At 36.9% G+C, this 15,360-nt stretch overlaps 1 protein-coding gene across 8 annotated transcripts in view; it reads left to right on the forward strand.

Annotated features, from left to right (window-relative positions):
- The window catches only part of ENTPD1 (ectonucleoside triphosphate diphosphohydrolase 1), a 57,917-nt gene that overhangs the window by 8,293 nt on the left and 34,264 nt on the right, over positions 1-15,360 (forward strand). For 2 of the 8 annotated variants that reach the window (XM_087872768.1, XM_087872769.1), the window contains exon 3: positions 62-122. The exons of 3 other annotated variants lie outside the window; for them this stretch is intronic. The gene's annotated coding sequence lies outside the window, so the exon portion shown is untranslated. Of the gene's footprint in view, positions 1-61; positions 123-3,017; positions 3,147-9,372; positions 9,584-13,990; positions 14,169-15,360 lie in introns of those variants that run through there. 3 more of the 8 variants (XM_034439820.3, XM_087872770.1, XM_087872772.1) reach the window with 3 other exon arrangements.

Genomic DNA, 15,360 nt, shown 5'->3' on the forward strand with positions numbered 1-15,360 from the left:
TTGCAATTCTATAGCAAAATCTACTTTTTAGAACAGTAACTGGCAATTTGTAATCTTACAGATCTTGCTGAACTACAAGTACAAGCACCTCTTATCATGCTGGCTGGAATTCCTGGAAACTTGTAAGTTCGCTTTGAGCTAAGAAAGGAATATACATCAGTATCAGATTAACAGATTGACAGAGTTGGAAGGGATCTTATAGGTCATCTAGTCCAACCCCCAGCTCAAGCAGGAGACCCTACACAGTGGGAGGGATGTACCCAGTTGATCTTTCAAGCAGGATAAAATGTCAGCCATGCTTTAATTATGGTGTAATATTCTTGCCAAGTGTCATTTCAACAAATACTGTACATTTTAAAAAGCACATGTGATTTTTGTGCTAATGGGTGGAAAATAATTATATTAGTCTTTTCTGTTTGGAGATAAAAATCATGCTAGATGGGACATCGCACTTATAAGCTATGTTTTGTTTATTTTACAGTGTTTATAACCCACCCTAATCCTAACAAAAGCTGGGGAGGTACAATAAGGTCAAGTGCATGAAAAGTCTGAACATGACAATTATAATGGGTAACACATACACCTCTATAAAATAGCATGAGATAAATGAGCAACTTGTGTAATGAATCTTATGGAGAAAATGTCCCCACCACATGGCTGACAACTATAAATACTTCATATTTATGTTATTTATAAAAATATCATTTAATATCATACTTCTATATTAAAGTATGAAATGAAAATGTTCTAAACATAATTGTGTTCCCCAGTTGGCAATAAATACATGATTAGGAAAAAATATTACAGTTTTCTGAGTGGAAAGTATCTTGATGTGATGGCTGAAGCTGGTAAGGCAGTAAGCAAAGAGCCTCAAAGTGGTCAAGACCATTAAGTAATGAAGGTGCCCTCCCAATTCCAATTTGGGGAAAAAGCAAAAGTCCATTGCAACAAAAAATTAGTCATCCTAGGATTTAAACCCTGGGAATTGACATAGACATAATAGTTGGATTCCCGAATTTGTAGTTAATATTCTGTGTTGCTATGACATTCACAGTAAAGGCTGTATTTAGTTATGCTGAAGATTCACTGTTAGTTGGTTACTGAAATATCTTTATTTTGGTTTGAGGATGCCCTAGCAGGTCTTCCCTGAGCACATGTCTATATGTCCCTGCTTGTATCTCAAGATTCACTAAAGGTAAAGCAATCCAAAGACAGACTTAAGTGGTCCCCTATTTAAGTGATGTTTTTCATCTTATTGCAGCTTAAATCATTCCATGAAGTCAAAGTGGGTCTTGTTGATGTGTGCAGAGGACCATTGATATTTCCTATTACTTTTGTTACTGTGATCCTGGAAGGCCTCTTTCTTCCAGTTCTTTAACACTCTGCCCAAAAGCACTATTGATGTTGCTTAGTTTGGGTAATGAAACACCTGCAAGAAAACAACCAAGCTCAGAGAGCATCAAGGAACCCTCATTTCAACCCTGAGCTACAAATATTCTCCTTTATTGGTACTGTATCCAGGGTTGATTCTTATTTTGCCTGTGCAGGAAATCTGACTATGATGTCATTTTCCATTAGACAACATATATACGTAGTTGATTGGTTGACCCCTGGCTCTTCATTACCAAGAAGCAATGAGGTACTTACAATTCTGTTCAGCCAGGATCCATGGATCCATGTTTAAATTCTCCTGTTATTACATAGCTCCAGATATGGAGTTCTAGATACAACCAATATTGTTCTAAGCTATATCAGCTCATGCAGATATTGTACCATTTGTGTTAATTTTGCATGGATGGCTGCAACTACTTCAGTTTGGAGTGTCAACCAATTGACCAGTTGACAACTTAGAGGAAAAAGCAAGCAAAGCTGATTCAACATATCCCCACCCTATTCTATCAGCATTTATTTGGAAGAGGAGGTTGTCACTGTACATATGGTTCACATAATGCTCCTTTCAGGAGGAATCCCTGGCTTATTGGTGCTGTATATTTCTAAAATAACTTGGTTAAGAAATAATTTTAAAAGATAAACAGAGACTGTACACCAAAGATGGGGATATTCAGCCATTCAGAACTCTGAATAAATTATTCTACTTACAGAAATAAAACCAGGACAGAGAGTAAGAAATTGAATATCAAGTCTCAGTTTATCTAAAAATATGTATATCAGAGGTTTGCAGTATGATGACCAAGAAGATCAATTTGTCTGCAGACATCACATTTGATGCCTGCCAAAACCTCTATCCAAATAATGATACTGTTATTATTTAAAAAATAGAAAGTTGATTATGCAAAGCTAATTCCATACTTACACCCACAGATTCCATAGCCCTGTATTATTCTTCTGCTAAGCTTCTCATACAGAGGAAAGAGAAGATATTTCTTTAAATAAAAGTACATTGTGTATATAAAATAAATGTGCTAAGGATGTAGTTCTGGTCAGCTTCTTAGGAAGAAGCTGCCTCTGGAGGGGGGGGGAGAGAGAGAGAGAGAGAGAGAGAGAGGGAGAGAGAGAGAGAGAGAGAGAATTTCATTTATTTTTAATCAAGGGTGTATTCAAGCTATAATAATGTACCAATTTAATAAAATGGAAACAAAACCACATATCTATGGAGGGAAAGTCTAATCCCAAAACCATGGGGCTGCAGGAAAGGACAGCTTTTGTCTAGCATTTATAATCACCAAAGGTAGCAGGAACGAGGGGCACAGAAATGTTCTACTGTAAATAGTTCTTCTATTTGGATCCAATAACTTGTATGTCAGGCAACTTCAAAAGAATGTAAGTAATTGTGTACATAACAATGGCACTAGTTCCCTCTGAAATATGACCGTACAATAAGATATACACATCTGACTTCTGAAAGTTGGAAGGATAAAAAGGTAATGCATATACCTGAATAAAGGGCCATCAAATACCCAAGATGAAACTTATAAGAATTGCACTGCAAGAGATGCAGACTTCCACTGGTGGTGCAGACAATCTGACCTGTTCTCCTTCTGAGTCATCAAATAACCCCTCCCACGGCCTTGGACCGTTAAATAACCCTGCTGCATGTGCCCCTCTCAGAGGCAGCAGAAGCTGATCAAAGAAGCGGGAGAAGGAAGAATAGCAGGCGTGAGCAAAGGGGATGGAAGAGCCAAGGGGTAAGAGAAAAAAGATAAATTGCTCTGAATAAGCAGCAAAAGCAGACTCCCCCTCCCGCTTTCTTTCAACCCAGAGGAAGAACTGGGGAGGGGAGGGAGCGAGAAACTCTTGGAGGAATTTGTGGCCGCTGAAAACAGCTGTAATGTCAGCCTCGATACAGACAAAAGTTGAAGAACTCATGAATATTCATGTGAAATGTGTATAGTCTTTCAGTTTTGCCATTCAAGAGGGAACTGAGTTCATTCTACCGGCTTCCCACTGTATTTCCAACCTCACTAACTAGAAGGAAAGTGCTTGTTGAATGAGGACTTTTATGTTTGTTGATTCTGAGATGATGGGTTTGCTGTTAAGGAGACTTATTATAGTCAGTGGAACAAGCATGGATACCTGCTTTAAGTTTGGATCACATGTAAAGGGTACAGTGAAAGTATATGTATGTGTTTAAATGTGTATGTGTGACATCTATCGAAATTGTGAAAACTATTCTGCTTAAAAATCCTTGTTAATGATCTTTGGAGCATGTAAGATGACTGCAAAGAAATGTTTGTCATGCCATGTTGTTATCTTGGATTGAGCATGTTGTAATGGACATATATATGAATATGGGCTGAAAAGAGGAAGAGGGGGCAGTACAGTTCTATTTGGGTTCTGGTTTTTTTCATTCAAGTTTAAACCTGCAATTTTCTGTATATTGGCTGCCTTTGATTTTTGCATTATGTTGTACTTTTAATAATAATGGCACATGATAGAAATTGTGCCTGAGAATATGCTTTTATATATTTAGTGTGAATGTTTCCTTGCAGCTTTCCACTCTGTGTCACTGTACCCAAAAGCAAACCATTATATTTGTAATCAAACATAAATTGGTGTTGGAGCACATGCTTGTATGCTGAAGTCTCAGGTGTAATCTTGGCCTTTCTGGTAGATAATCAAAACAAGCTGTGCCTGATAACCTAGACTGCTGGTATTATTCTGGATAAATAAGAAAAGTTTGTCATATATATGATATGAAAGTGCCATGTGTAATATAAATAAAAGAGTAGTATAAGAAAAATATTCAAAAGTGCCAGGATATTTCTATCCTAAATTCTGGTTGGGAAAAGGTAATATTCCTTGCAGAAAATGAGATGCTGATGTAAAACAGTGCCACCATTAAGTTGTTGAGCATATATGAAAAGCAGGAATTTGTCCCAGGCAACAATCTATATGATGGCATTTTGCTTTGATAGGCGTAGGGTAGTTTCAATATAGACCTTAAGTGGCTGGGATGCAAAGATTCTCCATAACTTGCATGGTTGTTTACAGCATTGTTCATTGTTCAGTCATGATTGGATCAAGATTATCTAGGCATATCTGTGGGGGGGAAACAGTATGTCAATAGCATCAAAAGGGGAGGGGTGATTGACATGATAGAAGCCTTGCCCTTTTTTTATAAGCATACAATGTCTGGAGTACACATTAAAAAAAGGCAAGGCTTCAAATGCCTGGTCGTGCCCTGCCATTTTGATGCTGTTGGACCCTGCAGATGCTAATGGGGTGGCCTATCTCAGACATGTTACTGGATTGTCTGTAGTTCAAAATACACCTATTTCTTGCAAAAAAAAAAACACAGCTTTTTTTTAATGGTATCCCAGTGTATAGACTTCTATTTCCCCTTTAGGCAGGAAATGCAAAAGAAGAAGAAGAAGAAAAAAAAAAATCCAAGGTTTTTAGTAGGCAAATAGTTGCCTGTGAAACTAGTGTATTGCCACATTACACCTACCTTTAAAAGCATATACTCTGGACTTTAAGATGTGTGTGGACTTCAGCTCCCAAAATTCTGAGAGTTGAAGTCTATATATCTCAAATTTACCAAGGTTGAGAAACATTGCTTAATAAGACTACCTCAATGGAAAATATGAATCCAAAGGAGAAGAATGTTAATACATTCTTGTCAATATATCATCAGTTAAACCAACTCTTTCTTTAAATCAGCTGTCAACAAACTGATATCCTCTAGATCAAGACTGTCAAACTTGTGGCCCAGATGCTGGCCACGCCCACGCCTGGTTTAGCGAAGGGGAAAAAAGTCCCACTATGTCACATGACGCCACCGTGACGACGCAGGTTTGACACCCCTGCTTTAGATGTATTGGGTTCATTCCTAGCCAGTCAATGGCTATATCTCTGGGAATACTAAACTGAAATCCCAACGTGTGAAAGATAGCAAGCCAATGAAGGCTACTCTGTATTTGGAGAAAATTCAGAAATTATGTGAAATCACCTTTATAGATGAACCCAGGAGAGTGTTGCTCAAATGTAAGATATGAACAGAGTACCATCCTCTCACATGTGCTTTTCAGCAGTGATATATGAATACCACATTATTATGGGTTAATACTATATTATGTAGTAAGACCTAGCCAACTTTGACTGATCTCAATATGCCAAACAGAGATAGTACTTGGAAGGGAAATCACCAGGAAATATCAAGGTTGTAGATTACAATGGAAAGTTGAAAAAGTATCCTGGAAAAAGGCAGAATCAAACACATTGTACAGTTGCCAAAAAAACTACATAGATGTGTCCATGAAATCACCAGGAACCAAATTTGTCTCAAAGGAGAATTTACTTGTTTATATGTACAGTGGTTGTGACTAATACAGTGGTTGTGACTAATACAGATTTAAATTGTAGCTTCTGAAAAGGGGTTGGTTCCACTTACTTTTATTACCGGTTTGCAGCGGGATTGCGTTTGCTTGCTTGCTTCACTCGCTTGCACACTCTTCTGCGCATACGCAGATCACCAATGATCTGGTTCTATAGAACCGGACAGAACCGGGAGCAACCCACCACTGCTTCTGTCCCTGGATTTGTCTGTTTCCTTTTAAAGCTCTCTGAATTGTCACTGTCTCATGTTAGATTATTTTAGAGGTCATATGATTCTGTTTTGAATTAAAATTACCTTTCTTTCTTTCTTTCTTTCTTTCTTTCTTTCTTTCTTTCTTTCTTTCTTTCTTCCTTTTCTTTTCTTTTCTTTTCTTTTCTTTTCTTTTCTTTTCTTTTCTTTTCTTTCTTTCTTTCTCTTTCCTTTCTTTCCAACCTGAGCTACTAATATTCAAACACATTTCATCTCTCTCTCTCTCTCCCTCTCCCTCTCCCTCTCCCTCTCCCTCTCCCTCTCCCTCTCTCCCTCTCCCTCTCCCTCTCTATCTAATTTTTACACTATCCATCTTAACTAAGTGATTCTGGGTGGTTTACAAATGTAAACCAGATATGCCAGATAGAAGGTTCTTAGATAACAATCCATTTCAGTGCACCTTTAACATTTGATAAGCCATCTTTGCTGCATTTGTGATTCCTCTGTTTATTCTATTGAGTACAATCCTCCCAGAATTACCTTAAGAATTGATTATCTGGTGTTCCTGTATATTGTCTCCAAAAGTTATATGGATGATGGAATAATGTAAAATGAGTTTGAAAAGCCAGTGAAAGCTTGGTAAATTGATACCATAAATTAGTTGATCTGTTTGTTTTTGCTTCAGCTGGTTTGGAAACCTTACTTATCATAATTGGTCATAGAACATAAAGGAGCAGTCTGTAACAGTAATGGAGTGGCATCCTGACAGGTCAATAGTAGTGATACCTTAAGAACAAAACAGGAGAAGTCAGTGGATACACGTTGTGAAATTGAAAAAAGGAATGGCAGCTCCTTGCTTATTTAGTTTAAATAGCAAGCATACTATTGCATTATTATAAAGTAGAAAGGGAACATGACAAGGGCTGTTTGCCCTAATTGATTATAAGGCTGCTATCTGCTGATTGTCATGTAGTACATCTTTTGCCCATTTTATGTATTAAACTACTAGGAGAAGGAGGGTTATTATCTTCCTGGCCAGTGCTTGAAGTTGAAAGACCAGTTTTTAAAACCCTACATTCAGACTTGAATCCTGACAGATGGCCTGGAGATTGAAAACATACCAGCAGGATATCAACAGTTTATCTGGATTGAATTATTTTCTTATATAATGTACCATACACATGATAATTTATGAATAAACATAGAAGCTGAATAACTGGTTTGATTTATCAGTATTCTATTACCTTTTGTTAGACAATGAGATCTGCAATGTTCCCCATAATTTTATTTCACAAAAAAATTAAACCCTGTAATTCTTCACAAGTTTGGGATGAACAGTAGTATATATTGTATAGTAGATTTGTATGAATTATTTGGCAGCAATTCAACTGGAGGGGTTTTCTGTATGAGCAAATGATCTGAAAAGACCCACAGAGTGACTATCGGATCAGGGGTATCAAACTGGTGGCCCGGATGCGTCATGCGCAGGCCAGGCCCATCCCAGCTATGCAAAGGGAAAAAAGTCACGAAACATCACATGATAGCAATTTGATGCTGTGAGTTTGACACCCGTGAACTATCCTAAACCTTTATGAGATCATTACCTCTTCACAGTTTCAAGAACAGGACTTACCTTGCAACATTGCTATGATTAAAACCTTCTCCAGCTTATTTGCCTAGCCCTATTACATACTGTAGTAGCAGTTCAGTACAGATGGAACACCTGGTGCCTACATATTGGCAACCATAGTCAGATAATATATAAGGGTGATGGACTCCCGACATTACAGGCCCTTACATAGGCATAGCATGGCCATGCCACTATAAGCAAACTGTGTCTGTCCTTTGTACAACTTCTTGCATTGCTCCTGGCAGTTCATAGTCCCTCCCACTCTGTTCCTTGGCTGTTCATTTCTGTGCAATAGTACCTCAGGAAACTTGGTGTTAATTTTTTTTTTCTTTTTGCCATTCCTAAAATTCCCTTGAAGTTAGCCAAGATGGCTGTGTGATTTCTTAGCTTGGCTACTTATAGCTTATTTTCTTTGTAAATGTACCAGGCTACTGGCAGGAACTGTTCTATCTATTCTCATTTACTGAAAGTATTAACAGAATTAACAGAATAATGCCGACATATTCCATGCCTGCTATAATCTTATTCATTGATCAGAGAAAGGATATTAAAGTCATTCAGCTGAACAATATATAACCTGGCAAAATACCTATCTTGTTGTTTCTCACTGTTCTTGGGCAGTTCCTGAGTGACTCATTGACCCAACTGTTATTCAATCAATCCTGCTTGGCTAAAATGTCTTATCTCAGCACTACGTACTTGCTGCTAGACCAATGTTTTCGGATTTTATTTACTATTCAAATTGCATGCTTCACTATTTCCTTAATTATCCTACACTATTTTAATTACCTTTGTGAAGGAAGTTAACTTGGATTTCTTTGCAGATTTCTTTTAAGGGCTGTGTGGGTAACTACAATGATTGTAATTACTCAGGTAGACCTGAGGTGAGTGGGAGCAAGTTAAGTGGCCCTCCTCCCTGGCAGCCAAGAACCTCTTAGCCTGGAATCTTTTCTTCTCTACATGAAAGGGAAATGGTGACAGACTATATATTGTTTTAATTCTGCACTTCTGACCTATCTTGCAAGGATCTTGGATAACAAACAAAGAGGTACTGCATCTTTAGTTACATGAACAATCTCTTGTATTGCAACTACAGATATCCTATAATAAATAATATGCCATGTGACATTTTCCTGGGGTTTTTTCAATCTGTTTACCAGAATATTTGGGGGATAGCATTTATTTCAGGTATTAATTTAAGAGTGTTGTATTTCTGGTTGACTTTTTTTAATTTTATGCTTTATTATATGTATATGGCTGATGCTTTTCTAGAGAGCATAAAACTTTCTCATGGAGAAAAGACAACTGAATTCCAAATGCTAAATGCTTGGCAAAATGCTTGGCATTTCCTTAATTATTTTTATCTGACTACAAAAATATTATACAGTTACACATACTGTATTTTTATAGAATTATATGCTTGACTACTCAAACAACAGTCAGATTATCTGCATCAGATCCTTAAAAATAACTGGGACTGATTGGAACCTGGAACATGCTGAAAATGCATTAATGTTCACTGCATCTATTATATGGAGGAAGGTACATTATTGATAGTCCTAGTCCTGTTAGTAGATAGAAAGGACTCTCAATACTCTTACCTTGATCACTTTCTAGTTGGTCTATTGTAGTTTATTCTACATGGGGCTGCCCTTGAAGAGTATCTAGAAACTTTAGCTGGTGCAAAATGCAACAGTGTGAGCATTTATGTGTGTCTTTAGTCTCTGCTTCATGAGCTGCACTTGTTCTTTTCCAGGTCCAATTCAAGGTACTGGTGTTCACCTTTAAAGCCCTTCATAGCATAGGACTGGGTTATCTGAGGGACTGCCTCTCTTTGATTTCATCTACCCATCTCACAAATCTAGCAAAGATGGCATGTTATGAGTGCCAGGAAGCTACATTTGGTGGGTCCTAAGAAGCAGGCCTTTTCTGCTGTGGTGCCCGTGCTGTGGAATCTTCTGGCCCAGGTGAGGTCACCTCATCTCTTTTGAGTTTCCAAAGGTGCCTTAAGACCTGATTATGCCAGCAGGCCTAGGCCCCAGAGGGAGGGTAAACTAGCGAGGTAGCTCCATTATTATTAACATCCTTTCATCTTTTGCTTATTTGTTGTTCTGTTTTTCAGGTCTTTTTAATGGTTTTAATGATTTTAACAATTTATGGTTTTAGGTATTTTTGGACTGTTTAAGCTAGCTGACCACAGTCACTTTGTTTGGTGAGATGGGATAAATAAATACATAATCTTCCTTATCTTGTGAACATAAACATAAAGGAACATGCAATGAAGAAATATACCACAGATTATCACTTAATCTGTGGTAGAAATAGCTCTGAAAGTCTTGAAAAAGAAACTCAGATTTGTGATGTATCTATAACTACAAACATCAGCAATGGTACTCTTGTGACATTATAGTTAAACTTTAAAGAAGCAGAAGTTGGACTTTAAAGAATAGAAAGAGTATGCTGCTTTTGAAATTTGGTGTTAAGAGAAACCTGAGAATATCATAGACATCCAACAAATGGATCAATAAACAAATCAAGTCAGAATTCACACTAGACTAGAGGCACAAATGACCTGGTTCAAATTATTCCTACTTTGGACAAATGATTTAAAGATTTGTCTGTGCTTGTTAAGAGCCAACACTGATTTGATGGCACATAATCAGTCAATTATCAATCCTGTGAACATAAAATACATGATTAGGTTAGCATTTTGTGACGATTGTAGAGGAGTATGGAGATAATCTTAAAGATATTATGCAGCAGCCATCATTGAAAACATCAGCTTAGCTCAGAAAGATAGAGATGACAAGGAAGAAACTCAAGCTTACCCTGCCTTGCTTGCATAAGAGGAAAGGAGAAAGAATTCTGACAGGCTTTTGAAGATGCCATTATTTCACCTTAAAACAATAAAGTAGAATTCCAGTAGCTTTTGTTTTGTCTGTTCCCAGACTTGAACTACCTCAAAGGATTGACACAAACCTCCTCTCCCAGAAGTCCTCTTGAGTTTTCACAGTTGTCCCACCTTCTTCTTTTAGGTATTAGCTTGATAATTCCTGCTGCCACTACCTGTCTTCTAAGAGATATTTTATTTGGCACCCTTCCTGAGTCTCTATGTAAAATGTGTATACAGAATTTCATGCATTGTATGTGCCAGCAGGCAACTTCTTCAAAGTAAAAATATCCAAAAGAAAGTCCAATAGTCCAAACTACAAGATGATGGTATGGCAATGGTGTGCTACAAGAGAGCCCTTTTATTAGATGTTTCCATGAAGAGACTGGGAAAAGAATTACCAATATTATTATCAGCCCTATAATGTAGACCAAACTAAGAAACCAAGACCAGGCAGGCCTAAAGCTACTTAAAACAATGGTAGTAACAAAATCTGAATGTGTTTCCCTTCCTTTCCTTTTTTATCTTCATATGAATTAAGGGGAAGACCTGACTGAGGCATTTTCATAACCATTTTCTTGCCTTGGAATCAAGACTTATTTATCTGTTTGTTGCCTTAGTAACAAACATTTCCTCTGTCCTTCAAGGCCATTCTCTGTGCTCACTGCAATTACAGTTCAACAAAAGATTCTATACAAGACTTTTTATCTTATTAGTGCAGTCTGAAGAATATATAAAAGCTACATCTACATCCAATTCTCTGACTTGTATAGAGAGTAAGATATTATTAGATTTAGCTCAATACAGCAAACAGATACAAAAACCTAGTGCAAAACCCCAGCCTGATGTTTTATCTATTTCTACAAAAACAGCAATTACTTAAAACTATATATTTCGGTGCTATAATTCCCTGAACTTGAGAACTCCACATAGTTTCTCAAAACTATTATATATAGAGAGAACCTTATTCTTAATCAGTCACTCAATATGGATTTCTGGAGTTTTGTGTAAGTTTCTAGGGAGACTAGGAAACAAATGAAAGAAAATACAGACATAAACAAAAGATAGTGAGTCAGTTGTCAGTTTACCTCAGTGGCAACTTAGCCCAGGTGGATAGAGATCTGGGAAGAATCATTTCAAATTGCTCAGAGATTCTGACTTAATTAACTGAGTATAAATAAAGCTGGAAATTCTTATAACAGCTTCCAAGATTCATTATTTACCTCTGATTAATGTTCCAGTTGCCTTATTGAAAGCTGTGTAGTTCTTGCTTCCTTGACCCAACACTTTGTTTTTAAGCAGTTGTACAGGTAGTCCTTGACTTACAAACCCTTGCTTAATGACCATTCAAAGTTATGACAGACTTGAAAAAGTTACTTATGACTTGTCCTCAGAGTTATGACTTCCTCGCCACCCCTGTGATCATGTAATTGCATTTTGGGTACTTGGGACTTGGCTTGCATTTAGAATAGAATAGAACAGAATTAGAATAGAATAGAATAGAATAGAATAGAATAGAATAGAATAGAATAGAATAGAATAGAATAGAATAGAATAGAATAGAATAGAATTCTTTATTGGCCAAGTGTGATTGGACACACAAGGAATTTGTCTTGGTGCATACGCTCTCGGTGTACATAAAAGAAAAGATACATTCATCAAGAATCATAAGGTACAACACTTAATGATAGTCATAGGGAAACAGTCAATATAAATCTTAAGGATACCAGCAACAAGGTTACAGTCATACAGTCATAAGTGGGAGGAGATGGGTGATAGGAACGATGAGAAGATTAATAGTAATGCAAACTTAGTAACTAGTTTGACAGTGTTGAGGGAATTATTTGTTTAGCAGAATGATGGCATTCAGGAAAAAACTCTTCTTGTGTCTAGTTGTTCTGGTGTGCAGTGCTCTGTAGCGTCGTTTTGAGAGTAGGAGTTGAAACAGTTTATGTCCAGGATGCGATTTAGGACCAGTTGCAGCATCCTGTAGTCACATGATCACATTTTGTGACTTTTTTGTCATTTTCCAGCAAAAAATGCTCATTGGATAAGCTAGATTTGGACTTACCACCATGTGCTTTATTTAATGACCACATGATTCATGTAACAGTTACAGTGGTGACTTGCTTAATGACTATTGTAAAAACAGTCATAAAATAGAGTACAGTCACGTGGTGACCTGACTTACAACCAAAATTTCAGGCTCAATTGTAGTTGTAAGTTGAGGACTACTTGTGCCTTTTTTTATATCCAGAGAAGGAGGGGCTGGGTCAGGGGTGGGATTCAGCCAGTTCGGACCGGTTCAGGCGAACCAGTAGTTCTCATGATCAGCTGGCCCCACCCACCCGCACCCGCCGTATCCTTTCCTATAGTTCCTTCTTTCTGCCTCAGCTGATTTGCGCGGCACAGCTGATTTCCACACCTCCACTGTTCTACTTACTGGGGCTGCCTTAGAAGGTAAGCAGCTGAGCTTCAAATTGCTGTATTTTGAATGCTGCATGTAAGTGTATCAGGTGCGCACGCAAAGTGCGCGGTCACGAACCAGTTGTTAAACTGGTTGCATCCCACCACTGAGCTGGGTTCAATCAGATTCTGAGGCTATAGAGGACAGATAGTTCTCATTTGTTGGAATGTGGAGTATAAATCTGAAATTAGTTGTTGGTTAGCAAGCTGGCTTCATTCACAATAACTTGTCTTCTTGAAGTCACCTATCAACCATTCTCTCCTTTAATTAATTAATTAATTAAATTATAGATGTTAATTAAATTATAAAGGATGTTATCTGTTCAGAACAAGGATTAGGGATGTCAAAAAACAACTTCTTAATTTATTCATTCCTTGACAATTATTCTTTTCTGCTAATATAAGTAAATGATACTACAAAGAACATCTATAAATATATTACTACAAACTTTGCAAATTTAAGAAGGAAACACATGGCCATAAAAGCTCAAGTGGTGCATTCATCTATACTTCCAGTCTATAAAAAAGATTGGAAATGGAAATAGACAACATAAATGATATTGACTATTTGGATATCATTGAGAGATTTGTGTGTTGGAAATAAATTCTGGGGTATCCTAATGAGATGAAAATGAATTGCACTTAACAAGGATTAATAAAAAATATTCCTGGCTGTCCTTGACTAGTTTTCAAAATACAAGAAATAAATGAGATTAGCTGAAGCTATTAGAATAGAGAGGCAAATACGTTTTAATATGTATCTTGGTGGGATGATTCATATGTCCTAGAATAGAACAATTGAAAGATACTATTTGTTAAAAAGAAACAAAAGCAATAGAAAGAGAAGAGGAATTGCAATGTATATTTTTTAAAAAATCAATTCCACTCAGAAATTCTAAAGAATGAATTGGCAAGATCAACTGTGTTAAAATAAGTATAAAAGCAAATAGAAGCAATATGTTTTTTGGCATATAGAGTTGCTCTCTCAGCCAAAGAGATGATGTGGATAACGCCTTCCAAAAGCAAACTGCATATCTTTCAAAGAGACATAAAATCATAGTGATGAATGAAGAAGGAGTTTAATTTCTCTAACATTTACTGAGAGGCAAATTCTGCTAAACGGGCCTTCTAGGAAATTCCTGATTTGTATCATTGACAAGTTTTCATATCTGAGGAGTGAAGAAAGATACATGAGGGTAAGGTATCTTTATTTGATACTAACTAATAGACAAAATTAAGTTGAGGACGTAAAAGTAGCAGGAAGCCTTGACACACTCATATAGGAGGTTCCCTTCCCAAAGATGTTAGGGATAGTGCCATTCAGCACATATCAACCATTCTGGTTGTCTTAGTAGGGAGTGAAAGCATGCATAATGGCACAGTTTACAGTTCTGGAAGGAAGTGATTCTGTATAATTGAGAATAGAACTACAGTATCAGATTATGACTGCTAGGTAAATTCAGATGACCACCATAATTACAAACAATTCTATGCTGTTGATATTCTATGCAACAGTGTCTCAAACTGAGAAGCTTACTTGATTGCATAGATTTTATGGATTTCTTAAACTTTGGGAAAGAAGGTGGCCATACGTTTACAAATACAGAATGTAGCAGAAAAACAGGCTGCCACCTCCTCAGTTCAGACAATAGGATTTTCAAGGGCATGGAGCTGAACATGCATGCAGTATTTGTATCCATAATGGGCAAAAGTGCATTGGTGCACACCTTGCCAAACCTCTTGGTAGTTTCTTAAAAGGGCTGTTTCTGTTGCCTCCTTACACTTTCTGAATTGAAATGCATATTTTTCTGAGGTTATGTGACTACAATGAAAGGTCCAGGAAAAGCCCTGTCTCCTTAAAGAGCTCCCAATAGGTACAGTGAAATAGCTTGTGCCTACTTTTCCAAATTTAATTCCGAACATATCTCTAATGTTTAACAGGTCTCTTTGTAGAAGCTTACGATATCGTGAGGATAACAAGTGTGTGGCTAGTTGGTACAGATGATCCAAAGTGTGGAGACCAATTGATGAAACATAATTAAATCCTCATTGAGAAGGGAAAAAGTTATGTTATTATTGCTTGTGCTCTGGATCACAGAAAATAAAATATTTACAGCATTTATCTTTTCCATCCCATAGATCTGGGTGAAATTATTATTTTTTAATTATAAAAATAATTTGAAATTCTATTGTTTACATTTGCTTTACCAACATTAGCCTTTCATTTAGAACTGGTCTTTCCAGTAATAAACTCTTTCAATTGTTTTTTAAACTTAATCCAGTTTAACATCATGAACTAATTTGATTATTTTCCAATCTATTTACCGATTCTATCCTCCTATCTAAGCTTCTTTTGCATTCTCCAGATTTTCTGGCAGCTAACATAAA

This window comes from Pantherophis guttatus, chromosome 6, assembly GCF_059756535.1.
Source record: "Pantherophis guttatus breed Tessera chromosome 6, ASM5975653v1, whole genome shotgun sequence".
Classification (NCBI taxonomy): Eukaryota; Metazoa; Chordata; class Lepidosauria; order Squamata; family Colubridae; genus Pantherophis; species Pantherophis guttatus.